At 40.6% G+C, this 13,412-nt stretch overlaps 2 pseudogenes across 1 annotated transcript in view; both read right to left on the bottom strand.

Annotated features, from left to right (window-relative positions):
* Positions 1 to 265: 265 nt before the first annotated feature.
* Positions 266 to 13,412, bottom strand: part of LOC149784959 (carbonyl reductase [NADPH] 1 pseudogene) — a 35,714-nt pseudogene continuing 22,567 nt past the window's right edge. Inside the window, exon 3 of the transcript XR_016425341.1 lies at positions 266 to 5,475. The product of XR_016425341.1 is annotated as a carbonyl reductase [NADPH] 1 pseudogene, transcript variant X3 (transcript). The remainder of the gene's footprint in view (positions 5,476 to 13,412) is intronic.
* On the bottom strand, positions 912 to 5,463 carry LOC149784960 (carbonyl reductase [NADPH] 1 pseudogene; annotated as a pseudogene).

Genomic DNA, 13,412 nt, shown 5'->3' with positions numbered 1-13,412 from the left:
TGAACAAATTTGAAAACCACGCCAGCTTGATGGACCAGCATGTCTACATTATCATGAACAAATTTGAAAACCACACCAGCTTGATGGACCAGCATGTCGACATTATCATAAACAAATTTGAAAACCACGCCAGCTTGATGGACCAGCATGTCGACATTATCATAAACAAATTTGAAAACCACGCCACCTTGATGGGGTCAAGATTGCAGCTTGCATTTTTGAACTTCATTTAACTTGTGAACACAGTGATGTGATAATGTACAAATAAATTTTTACCAGACATTGTATTTTGATGTTTTTCAAAAAACATATTCATAGCATTCTGACAAGGATTTAAAGGACAAGTGAGATTATGTTATGCATCCATTTGCTGTATTAAACTTGATCTAAAAAAAATCACTGGACCAATTTTGTCCCGGTTTTTCAATATTGATGACATTATGCAGGTATGCCATCCAATTTGGACAAGATATAACAACTAGTGAAGATGTTGTCATAGCTACATATAAATAGCATTGGAAGAAATTTCAACAAAAAGCATCCTACCAACCAAAATTTCTTGCCTAACTGCTTTTGCATTTGGCTGGATGGCACATGTCACCCGGGTAAGCATGATAGCATTAAAAAGTATGAGTGGACTTTCCCCATACCTAGTTTGTGGATGTATCTAAATAATACCTTTGTGGATGTATCAGTGCTAGACATCACTATAAACTGCCACATTACAGACATCATAGCAATATGACTGAAAAATTGTTAAAGCTACATTAAAAATCCAATCACACACACACACACACACTGTTGGGAAGGGCATGAAACATTAAGGAACAGCATCTGCTTATCCTTTGGTAGGAAGAGGTGTCAAGAGTAACACCATCATAGCTGGCATTCATTTATTATCATTTTTCATGTTACTGGGCCTCCTTTGCAGCAGGACCACTCAAGCTGGTCATCCTAGTAACAGTTGTCTCTAATCTTTCTCCATTCCTACTTGGTCTGTGAAGGGAATAAGCACATCATTTCTCTGGTAGATTTAATGTAAGGGGTATCCCACTTGACAATAGAGCCCCAGCAGCAACACTGCACCTTACAGAAATCTGTTGCTTGGAGGTAGTGCTCAATGAGCAGCAGGAATAATTTCTCACAGTTCTCCTGTTGAGTCATGGAAACAGCAGGCTCATTCTGCCCAGTCATGGGAGCAGCAAGTTTGCCTAGCATGTGCTTGGAAAGGTCACTATCATACATCACATCCTGCCATGCACAGAATGAGCAGGCACACCAAGCCCAGGAACTCTGATGATGATGATGAAGGACGTGTTGTTACGCTGTGTGTCAGAATTAATGCATAGTTAACCAAATCTATGTATGAAAAATTGTACACCAGAATTGCTGCAAACTGCTTGCACTCAAGGTGTACCTTGTACGCCACACTCCTGCATTGCTTGCCGTTGGCAAATTTAGTCTTAACCCAATTGCCCAGTGCTGTACTTAGTGCTAGCGAGTGTGCCGCCCCTTCTTCCTTGCATAGCTTTCGCACGTAGACTTGGCAATACTCACAGAGGCAACTTATTCTGCACTTTGTATGCTTCCCAGAAGTCAGCAGCATTTGTTCTCACCTTTAGTCATCTTTCTATATGCTATTGTATACTTTTCTGAATTAATATAGGCTGACATCTGGTGGGCTGTTAAAAAAATTGGATAACATGTTTTAATTCTTGGTTATTGCATGTTATCCCAACAGATAGACATGGTGTTTCAAGGCAAAAGCATGTGTGCTTGGCTTAAACTAGGGGGTAAAGACATAGGAAAAATTGTGTTGTAGAATATTACAGGATGCATATGGCAGAGTTTAGAAGAGGATGTAGTGTCTACCCTTGCTGGAAGTGTGCTACTGGAATAATGACCAATTACAGAATGTGAATGGGTTGCAGTGGAATCATGTGACTTGAGCCATGAAGAGAGCAGAGAATAAAGCAAGAAGACATTTCAATACAGTTTTATGTGAACTACAAGCAGAACAAAGGCATCTTATATAAAAACAATTAGAAATTGTCGCTGATTTTTTCATATGTATAAAGCTTCACATAAGCATGCAGCCAGCACCATGGAGTGTGCTGCTGCCAGCTGTCCAAGCAAGGCAGCTAATGCCAGCCTTTTTAGGGTAGCAGGATAAAACCAGTGTGGCTGTGTAAGACCACCATGCCAAGAAAAATAGGCACCAAGCAGATGCTCTGGCATTTATTAATGTCATGGCGTCTGTTGCACAGGACATTACAGAGAGAGAAACTTGGTGGCCTGAAGTTTAGCTCCATGTTGATTCTACAGCTTGAGAAAGCTGCACTAGGCCATCAGAACGACTGCGATGAAGAAGCTGAGCTCGCCATTTTGAAGGCCACAGCTAATTTTAGGAAATTTCAATGCCATACGTCGAGAATTCCTAATTTACGTATTGGTTCAAAGAGTTTATGTTGAAAGTTCCATTTCATATGTTAAGTATTTAAATTTCATTTGTTGAATTACACAGCGCTGGTTGAAAATTCGATGTCCAATATCGAGTTTTTAGATTGTATCTTCTGAATTATACGGCGGTTGTAGAAATTTTAATGTCATATGTCGAGAGTTTCAGTTTAACATGTTGAATCACATTGATTGTGCTGAAAGTTCCATTTCGTGTGTTGAATTTTTGGACTATAGCTATTGAATTACACAGTGGTGATTGGACATTTTATTGTGCTTGTCAGAATTGTCATTTTTTTTTATCGTGAAATGATGTGTTGGTGCTAAAAGTAACATTACACGATGTCCACTTTTACAATTCAAAATAATATCGAGTATTAAGATACATCATTCGTGTATTCAGTTATGAGGCACCATTACATTTCATGCATTTACAGGTTTGAAAGTTACCATTCACAGGTCGAGAATTACTATGAATTTCTTCGCTAGAGGTCGCTCTAGTGAACGGACCGCGCTATTTTTAAACAAGGAGGCTGCTTCTCGTTGCTGTGAAATTCAACAGATGAAAAATAAATACTCGCCATATGAAATGGAACTTTCATCACAAACAGTTACATACAACGTGTGAAATAGGGATTCTCGACATATGATATTGAAATTTCAACCACCGCTGTGTAATTAAAAATATACACTTTAAAACGTCGACTTAGGAAATAGAACTTGAAACCACCACCGTATAAATCAACATATAAAATCTAACATCTCGATCTAGAAAATGTAACTTTAAGGACACGCAGTTTGATTTCAACACTTGATATTGGATTTCTCGACATACGACACCGAAATTTTAACTGCAACTTTCTCATTGGATCAGCTTTTGTCCGCTACGGCGCCTCATATGCAAGCAGATTATGAAAAAATCTCTTTGGAATACACAATAAGTTCCGTGGCATACGCATTTATGACCGAACTGTTGAAACAACAGTTTGCTTGCTCTCTTGCTCAAACGTGAAGAATGAAAGTTCCCCCAGTACGGCACTACCCCTTCGTCATATGAAGCTGCTGATTTAATAACGGAAAATGCGCTGCCAAAGGGGTCTATTTGTGCGCCTGCGTTTTAGCATATAAATGAACCTTAACTACCTCCAAAACTCTCCCCTTATTCGATATGGCCTGCATGTTTGTGAATTATCAATATTGCTGTTAATATTTTCATTCGGACGGACCGTGTATATACCCACGACCGCCGCTATGTACAACCTAATTTGTCAACTTTATTGGCAATTATTTAAATATCTGGGGTATTGTTTGATAATCTTATACTATAATCGTTTCCACGATTTTATTTAATATTGATCAGAAATTGTTGAAATGTATAGGTGTTCTAATTTTTTATTTACAGAGTTCTTACAGAGCGTTGTTAATTTTTTTTTAATACACAATTTCTCCGTTTTCTAACGAGGGCACAAAATTATGCATGTTGATTACATTGTAATGTTTTGCGGTGGGCGGATTTTCATTGGACATGGTGCACGCAGATGCTTGGACCTTGCACAGTTTAGTCCTACCTGAATGAATTGCATGCATTCGAAGATGCACTCGCGTGGGACTGGCATATACAAAAATATTCAGTTTGAAAACCGATGTCTGCAAATTTTCTTCTTTTCATTTTCATACTTTTCTGTTCTCAGTTAAAATCCTGCAAGATGACATATTGTTTGCAGGTTAGGTACAACCACCTTAGCTGAAACAGTAGCTGTTATATTCTTCAGATGACCGCTTCCGTGGCCTAAGTGGTTAGAGCGTCCACCTCGGATGCGGGAGGTCGCGAGTTCCAACCCCGCTCGATTCATACCAAAGACTTATTTTTTTTAAATGGTACTAGCAGCTGCCTCGCTTGGTGCTTAGGATTAAGAAGTTAGTATAACAAACTTTTACCAATACCGGGATAATACTAAGATAGCTAAAAAGTATTCTGGTATACAAAAACACCAAAACAATTTTACATTTTTGCTGGGATGTACGACAGTTGTCGTAATTTACCATATCTGGTGATATACGTGGAATGGATCATTTAAAAAGCGCTCGTGTACGAAAATGCAATATTCTTCTCACTGTCAAACAACCGTGTGAATATGATCTATATTCGTTTTCAACTGATAAGGTCGATCGTCTTCCGGAACTGTACAAGTTCTGCATTCGGTTTGGGCGTGCCTGGCGGTAGCATAGCTAACCAGACGACATCAGCCGCCGCCTCATCGGATGTCCTTGGCCTCACGTCACCAAGACAACCGTTTCCATCCAGGTACGATTTTGTCGAATCTATCATTGTCCACCCAGGGTAGCAAGCGTTGATCAGAATATTTCTGCGTGGATCGTCTTTTAATTCTCGCGTTAGGACTTTTGCCATAAAGTTCTGAAATGTATACATGACTTGACATGGTTGTTCTGGCCAACCGTAGTTTTTAGAGCTCCAGCTTTTACCGCCGTAGTGTACTGGTCAACAAGTTTATCGAGTTCATACAGTCCGATAGTGTTTAGGTCGATCTTTAAGCGAACAGCCTTCCCAAGATATTTCAACATGCCCGTTTCGCTGGACATGATGATCAGGCGGCTGTGGGGTCTCATCAGTGGCAGAAAGATCCTGCACATGTTAAGGGTGCCTTTGAAATTTGTCTCGATAGTCTGTTCTACTTGCCTCATAAATGGGGCCTTTGTGTCCTTGTCAAAAAGAACCGCGGCATTATTGACGAGTACGTCCACTCCTCCATATTTCTCTATGATAAATTCCTGTAACATTCGGATACTAGCTGGCTGTGTAATGTCCAGTTCATGAAACAAAGGATGCAATCCCTCTTGCTGGAGCTTCTTGCATGCGGCCTGACCCTTCTCCGTATTACGAGCCGTAAGGTACACATCCCCGTGGAACTCGTGCAGTAGCCTCCGTACCACAGCGAACCCGATGCCTCTGTTGGCACCAGTCACGATAGCCACTTTATTTGGCATGTTCAGTCAGCTCTAAGTACAAACGAGAAAAGAGTAAAATTAAACAAGTTGCAACACCAGTTGATAAAATAATCATCGATACATAGAATAACCATAGGTCTAAGTGGGTCTCACGTCTGTGACATCTCCCTTATAGCCAAGTGCAGGAGTGTTTGGCCAAGAAATCTGTGTCAGTATGGTGTATTCTGTTAAAATTGTATCCATTGCTATCGATTGCATATTTTATGAAAACAATTAGTTCGAGATTTATCTTAATTTTCAGCAATATAAAATTGTGTAGTGTTTGGCCAAGAAATATGTGTCAGTATGGTGTATCCTGTTAAAATTTTATCCATTGCTATCGATTGCATATTTTATGAAAACAATCAGTTCGAGATTTCTCTTAATTTTCAGCAATATAAAGTTGTGTAAGTGTTTTCATACTCTTAACAGCAGCCATATTTGATGGCGGAACAGTACCATTGGCACAAATCTAAAACACGTTCAAGTCGGGAACTTTTATGTCGAATGTGATCAAAATCCTCTGAGCTCTTTTTAAGAAGTTATCAAAGGTTTTGCTATATTTAGTAACAGCAGGCTCGTATTATGGCAGTTTGGCATCATTTGTTCCATCTTGAAAGCCATTCATGCCGAAATTTGAAGGCTGATATACATAATTTGGTCAAAACTTAAAGGCCTTTATACCAGAAAGTTTGTTCAAAGTCTGGTCCATATGAGCCTTGTTGGGTTTTAAGAGGAAGTTGAAAACAATAAATGTTGACGGATGGTGTTTTCTCCTTTAAGTAACGAAGGCTATGCTTGAAATCAGAAGATCATCATTGCTGCAAACTTGAAGGAGTTCCTGCCAGAACTTGTTTTCTTAAATCTGATCATGTTCTTTTAGCGGTTTCTGAAAAGTCATTAAAACATTAGGGGTATATTTTTATTTTCAGCAGTAGGGTTCCTTTTAATGGCGGATTGTGCAAATTTGAAATTGGACCATGTTTTATAAGAGGAGATTTAAAATATCAATTGTTGTCGGACGCTCGACAGGTACGGGGCCCAACAAAAATCTGGCTTGGATTTACAGCCAAACCAGTTACTAAGAAACTCACGTCATGTCCTGGAAACGACAAGTATGACGGATTTGCTATCTTTTAATATCAATACTAGTATGATTATATATATATATATATATATATATATATATATATATATATATATATATATATATATATATATATATATATATATATATATATATATATATATATATATTCTGTCTGCGTGGGCTCGAGTCTCGGATTCAGCCAATGTGGGTATGTGAGAAAGCTTGCCAGTAGCTTCTCGTGGGTCGGTGGATCTTTCTGGGGTTTTCCCGGGTTCTTCCTCCCCCATTAATACTGGCCGCCATCTATAGCCTATCGTGTACTGAAAAATGGCGTTAAACCCTACAACAACATATATATATATATATATATATATATATATATATATATATATATATATATATATATATATATATATATATATATATATATATATATATGGGGGTATGCGCGCGTTTGTGTGTTTCAAATTTAGACAAAAAAATTACCGTCGCATAATACTCCATAAGATGGGGGCCTAAACCGTTCATTTGAAAATATAAGTAACACAATAATGTGAAGCCAGACCCATTGGGCGCCGTCACATAATGATCAATGCTGTTTGCACTCCAGTGTATATTAAACACGAGCAAATATGATCGATACACAGACTGTCAGAAACTCTTCACCACCGACACTATTATTCTCAGACGCTATAATGTAACTTGTATAAATATGGATTGGCAAATATAAATTAAGTAAAGCAAATTGAGAACATGTACATTGCATATCATATTTATTCCACACCTTGTCGATGGAAATTTGGGGATTGTTTTCCTGCTTGTCCGTGCGTGCGTGAGTATTGTCACGCAAGTCCACCTATATCGTTTTATATAGTGGCATCATACTTTAGGATAAGATCAAGAGTGTTCCACATATTTGCACAACTGTTTTCTAATTTTGATCCATTCCTAGGTTGATGGAGGCATGACACTCGTGAATATTTATGTACATGAGAGGTGAGTGTTTAATAATAACTGACCAACAAAAAAACACGTGGGAATAATGCTGCAATACTGCTGACTTGGAGTTTACATATGCATTCATTTTCGGATGAAACATTTAAGAAGTCTTTTCATACATGAATCATTATTGAAATAAAATAAGTAACTCGGCCATTGAAATTACCAGTTATGAGTTCTTTATCAATAATCATTCATTCTTAGCTATATAGACAATCATATATACCCCAATCGCAAATTAGCTGATGTTACAAGTAATTTTGTACAGAAATCGCCTGCTGTCGGATACCATACTGCGAGGACGCGTTCTTCAGTCACGTACCGCTGCGAACCCGATGCGAAAATCGACTTAAACATAATAATAATGAATGCGTTTAATAGATTTGCAATAAGTTTGAGTCAACAATGTTAGTAGTGAAGGGGGATATTATAGGGTCTATGGGATTTATCATTAAAAACACCCTTGGGAACATATAGGGTCTATGTAAATTTAACATGGAGAAAAATCGTGGGAACATATAGGGTCTATGGGAATTAACATGGCCAAAAACCCTGGGACAATATAGGGTCTATGGAAATTAACATGGCCAAAAACCCTGGGACAATATAGGGTCTATGTATATTTAACATGGCCAAAAAAAACCCTTGGGACTGTATAGGGTCTATGTAAAATTGAAACATAAAAAAATAAAAAATAAAATAAAAAAAGGGCTAGGCAATGGAAAGGCTATCTCTTTTCGAGAAATATGGCTGGCCCTGAAAAGGGCCTTTGGGTTTATGTTAATGTATTCATTAACATAAATGGCACCGCATTGGTCTTCTTCTTGTCCTTAGGCTGCGTCTTACTGTTGGTCCGTACATCAGCACTCTTTTCAGGCATCCTTGTCTTTCGACGTAGATCCTACGTATCCACAGGCTGGTGTTTGTCCTGTGGACAACGGTCCACTTGGATCGGACATACATGAGCAAGTCTGTCCGAAACATCATGGAAGACACAAGGGTGGATGACTCAACTGTAGTCCACATCTTGAAGCGACGAGAACAGGTGAATCAATGCATTGAACGGCGCTTATTTATAGGTACAGGAAGGATTGAAACGGATTGAGTTCATTCACCAATCCGAACACGCGTTACAGAATTCAGTCAGCCCGCATCCAATCCGAAGAGAGCAGTCTGTGACGTCACGAAGTCTATATAGATTCGCTAGCGCTTATGTGCAGTCAATCTATGCGACAGTGATTCAACATGACGGAAACTCAGAAAACGATCCATTGGGGTGCACCAGCAGGGGAGACTGCCCAAGGGAACCCGGACTTACTTTCAGAAGAGGTGAATTGGGATTTTGTGGATTTTCTCCCCTCGCAAGAATTTGTTCCGGAACCTTCGTTACCTTCTTCATTACCGCAAGTGGAGAATTTTAGACAGAGACAGAAAGAAGAATTGGAGAAATTTATACAACGACAAAAGGAAGCGGAACAGGCTTTTCTCCTACAGCAACAGCAACAAGAAGAAGAGGTAAGAAAAAAACAACAGCAAGAAGAAGTAGCAGCAAAGAAACAAGAGGGTGAAAATCAAACGGTCACGGTACTGTTGGACATTTTAGCGGAGTTAAGAAGTCTGAAACAAATGTATCAGACTTCTTTATCACGACCGAAGAGAATACGACCTTCCCGAGCTAAACACGTCAACCCTGTGACTAAGCCTACCGTACCACCCTTAGTGATTTCAACCCAATCATTATCATCATCATCAACATTACGCAGTCCAGAAGTAGGCCTTGGCCGTGGCAAAGGCATAAGGCAGTTAAAGTTGATTGCTTAAACTCACCCCTTCACCATGAAGAAAAAGGCCCTTTTCAGGGCCACCCACATTTCTCGAAAAGAAATACAATTTCAATTTGCCAATAACTCAAAAAAAAAAAAAAAAAAAAAAAAAAACCACCCATTTTACCCTTATAGTACGTGTCTGTGTATGAGTGCGTGAGTGTAGCTTCTTTTTTTAAAATCAAAACTCAAAGACACTTACCTTATATCATTCATTTATTCTTTTCTCCATTTTTTTACAATCCAATTCACAATTCACAACACAACACTTTAACAAAAAGTTCATTGACTTCTTCTTTCTCCTTGTTTACTCTCTGTTTTTTAAATTTCTTCACCGTCTTTTCCTCATTTTCTTCCTTCTTCTTTTCTTCTTCTCCTGTTTCTTTGCCTCTTGTAAATATAATTGTCTTTTTTCTTCCTCTTCTTCCTCTGAAGAATCCCTCTCTTCTTCCGAAGAATCCCTCTCTTCTTCTGAAGAATCCTTCTTTTCTTCTGACTCCTCTTGTTTCTTTTTTGGGCAATCTGGAGACCAATGTCCTTTTTCTTTACAATAATAACAGGTATCTTGACTTTTGTCTTTTTTAGTCTCTGTTTTTGTTCTTTTTTGACGGTCTGGACACTCTGAAGACCAATGCCCTTTCTTCTGACAGATATAGCAAGTATCTTGACTTTTATCTCGAAAGGAAGGAGAGTAGTCCGTAGGCTGGTCTGAAGAGAATTTTCTAATGACCCCTCGCAAAGCTCTGACGAAACGTTCCATCTGGTTAGTCTCTTCCATCGTTGTGCTCGGCTTGAGAGTGAAATGAATAGTGAAAGGATAAGACACACACCCTTTTATATACGCTGGTCTGCTATGACTATAAAGTAGCTCATGGTGTTTGAACTTGAGTCATTTGACTTTTTGCTTTCAAGATGAAACGATCCCATTCATTTGAGAAGAAAGAAGAAGAAAAAGAAAGTAAGAGGCAGAAACGTGATCTATCGCCTCGTACCAGGGCTGAAATCTTGGCACAAATTCATGCCAGTGATTTTGAAGAGGACATGAGTGAACCAGAATTTGAAACCTCTAAATCAAGTTCACCACCCTTAGTCAACCCTGAAAAATACTATTCCATTCGAGAGACGGAAAAGCGCTCCTCTAGAAAATTTAGAACCACGGCTTACAAATACACGGTGAAGTTTAAAGATTTCAAGTCCGAAGTACCGTTAGAGAAAGCAGAAGGGTTCATCACCGGAGTGTGGGATTCTCTGCTCACTGCACTCAAGCGACAATGTCAACCCAAAGAAGACGACCGCTTGAGACTTTCCATACAACACGACGGTTTGAAATCCCCTGTTTGTATCGAGTTTAGCACCCCTGCAGAATTGACCGCTTCCAAAGTCATGGACAAGATTCAACACGTGCAACAATCTAATGACCAGTTTGACATCACCGATGGAAAAGCCACATTGGACATGACCCACGTCTCTCCTCCTCAAGGGACCGGACGCATAAAGATGTTATTGGTGAACGACCTTCGCAGCATTAAGCGTAGCCTTGTCCAAATTCACAATCCTCATGACCAGATGTGTTTAGCCCGTGCCATCGTGGTGGGACGAACCTATGCCAACAAGAACGACACGGTAGAATGGAAAAGAGACTGGGAGAACATTCGACAATCGGACCGAGCCAAACAACGAAGTGAAGCAGAACTCCTGTTACGACAAGCTGGCATGTCCAAAGACACACCCTGTGGCATTCCTGAGATGCAAAAATTGCAAGATGCCCTAGCTCCACGATACACCTTGAAAGTGCACCCTCAAGAAGTGCGCGGGCCTTTGTTGTTTCGGGGGCAAGACTTTAAGGACGGAAAATACATTCATGTCTATTATCACGATGACCATTTCGATACCATTACCACTATCACCGGATTCCTGGGATACGGTTATTACTGTGAGAAATGTGACCATGGTTATAATAATCGAGAGCAACACAAGCATTGTGGATCGAAATGCTCAGGATGTTTGGCCTCTTCACCCTGTCTGAGCGAAGAACCAGTGCCTTGTTCAACTTGTCTGCGCACGTTTGTTAGCCCTACCTGTTACCAACAACATCTGAAAACGCAAGGTTCACAGAAGAAATGCGCTTGTCAACTCCTGAGATTGTGCCCTACGTGTGAACAAGTCATACGTACCAATAATACCAAGGCACACGTATGTTCAGGAAAGAAAAAATGTCACATTTGTCACCACATCGTGGACTTGGAACACCAATGCTACGTGCAAAAATACCAGCCCCCACCAGAGAAAGAGGATGGTCACAAGAAGAAAGGTAATTTCATCTTTTTCGATTTCGAATGCATGCAAGAGACCGGCATTCACATTCCTAATTTCTGCGTGGCTCATCGAGCGTGCGAGAAGTGCATTCAAGAACCTATCTTCAGTCATTGTCCTCACTGTAGCAAGATTCCTGGAGGGCGTGAAAAAATCTTTCGGGGACCGAACACGTTAGCCGATTTTGCCCAATGGGTCTTAGACCCCATCGACAATACGTGGAGCCAAGAGGACATCGAACTTTACGGAGATTGTCATCGTCATGCCACGGTGATGGCTCACAATTTCTCCGGATACGATGGACAGTTTCTTTTGAGGTACTATACGGAACAAGGCACCGAACGTCCTAAAGTGACTTTGAACGGAGCCAAAATCATTTTCATGCAAGTGGGACAAGTACAGTTTAAAGATTCGATGAGCTATTTGGCCATGCCTTTGAGTCGAATGCCTAAAACGTTTGGAATGACAGAAATGGCTAAAGGGTACTTTCCACACTTTTTCAATACGGAAGCCAATCAACACGCCGTTCTACCCCATTTACCTGAGGCTCACTATTACGACCCCGACAACATGCGTACCGAACAACGAGAAGCTTTCTACGCTTGGTACCAGGCTCACGCCTCGGACCCTTTCGACTTTCAGGAAGAAATGCTAAAGTATTGTCGTTCCGACGTGGACATTTTACGACGTTGCTGTGGAAAATTTCGAGAACTGTTCATGGAACACGGAGGGGTCGATCCTTTGAAAGAAGCTTGCACCATTGCCAAAGCGTGTTCCTTAGTGTATCGAAAACGATTCATGCCTGAAAACACCGTGGCTGTCATCAGCCCTCAAACGACCAACTTTGTCAAACGTCAATACTCGGTCAAAGCCCTACGTTGGTTACATTACTTGTGCGACAAGGAAGACAAGTGGATTCAGCATGCCCGCAACGGAGGGGGCGAAAAGACCATCGGAACGTATTCGGTCGATGGCTGGGACTTAGAAAACCCCAAGATCGTGTACGAGTTTAACGGTTGCTTATTTCACGGATGTCCTGTTTGTTACCCTGACCGTGGCACTAAAAATCAGTTTTTGCAACGAACCATGGAAGACTTGTACCAGGACACTTGTCAGCGGCGCCTAAAGTTAGAACAGCAAGGATACCAAGTGGTGGAAATGTGGGAACACGAGTACGATCACCGTATGAAAACCGATCCCGAGTTTAAACGCCTCGTGGAAAGTTACCAGTTCATGGACCCGCTGAACCCGAGGGATAGTTTGTACGGAGGAAGGACCAATGCCACCTGTTTGCTGTACCAAGCCGACGAAGAGAAAGGAGAAGAAATCAAATACTTGGACGTGTGTTCGCTGTATCCTTACGTGTGCAAATATTGTCGCTTTCCTGTAGGGCACCCGCAATTGCTGACGGAACACATCGACCTGGTCAACATTCGACAATACGAAGGCTTGATCAAGTGTAAAGTTTTGCCTCCCACGAACCTATACCATCCCGTCTTACCTCACCATTGTCAAGGCAAACTGATGTTTCCCTTGTGCCGTACTTGTGCCGAAACGTGCAACCAAGACCAACCTTGCCATCACAGCCAGGAAGAACGTGCCTTGACGGGAACCTGGGTCAGCGTAGAATTGTTCAAAGCTCTGGACATGGGATACCAACTGTTAGAAGTGTACGAAATTTGTCACTTTCCCAAGACACAACAATACCACAAGGGTGATCCCAG

This window comes from Sinohyriopsis cumingii, chromosome 13 (assembly GCF_028554795.1).
Source record: "Sinohyriopsis cumingii isolate HCF-2022 chromosome 13, ASM2855479v2, whole genome shotgun sequence".
NCBI classification, from domain to species: domain Eukaryota; kingdom Metazoa; phylum Mollusca; class Bivalvia; order Unionida; family Unionidae; genus Sinohyriopsis; species Sinohyriopsis cumingii.
Note: the sequence above shows the minus strand (reverse complement) of the source record. Positions and strands in the feature narration are given on the sequence as shown.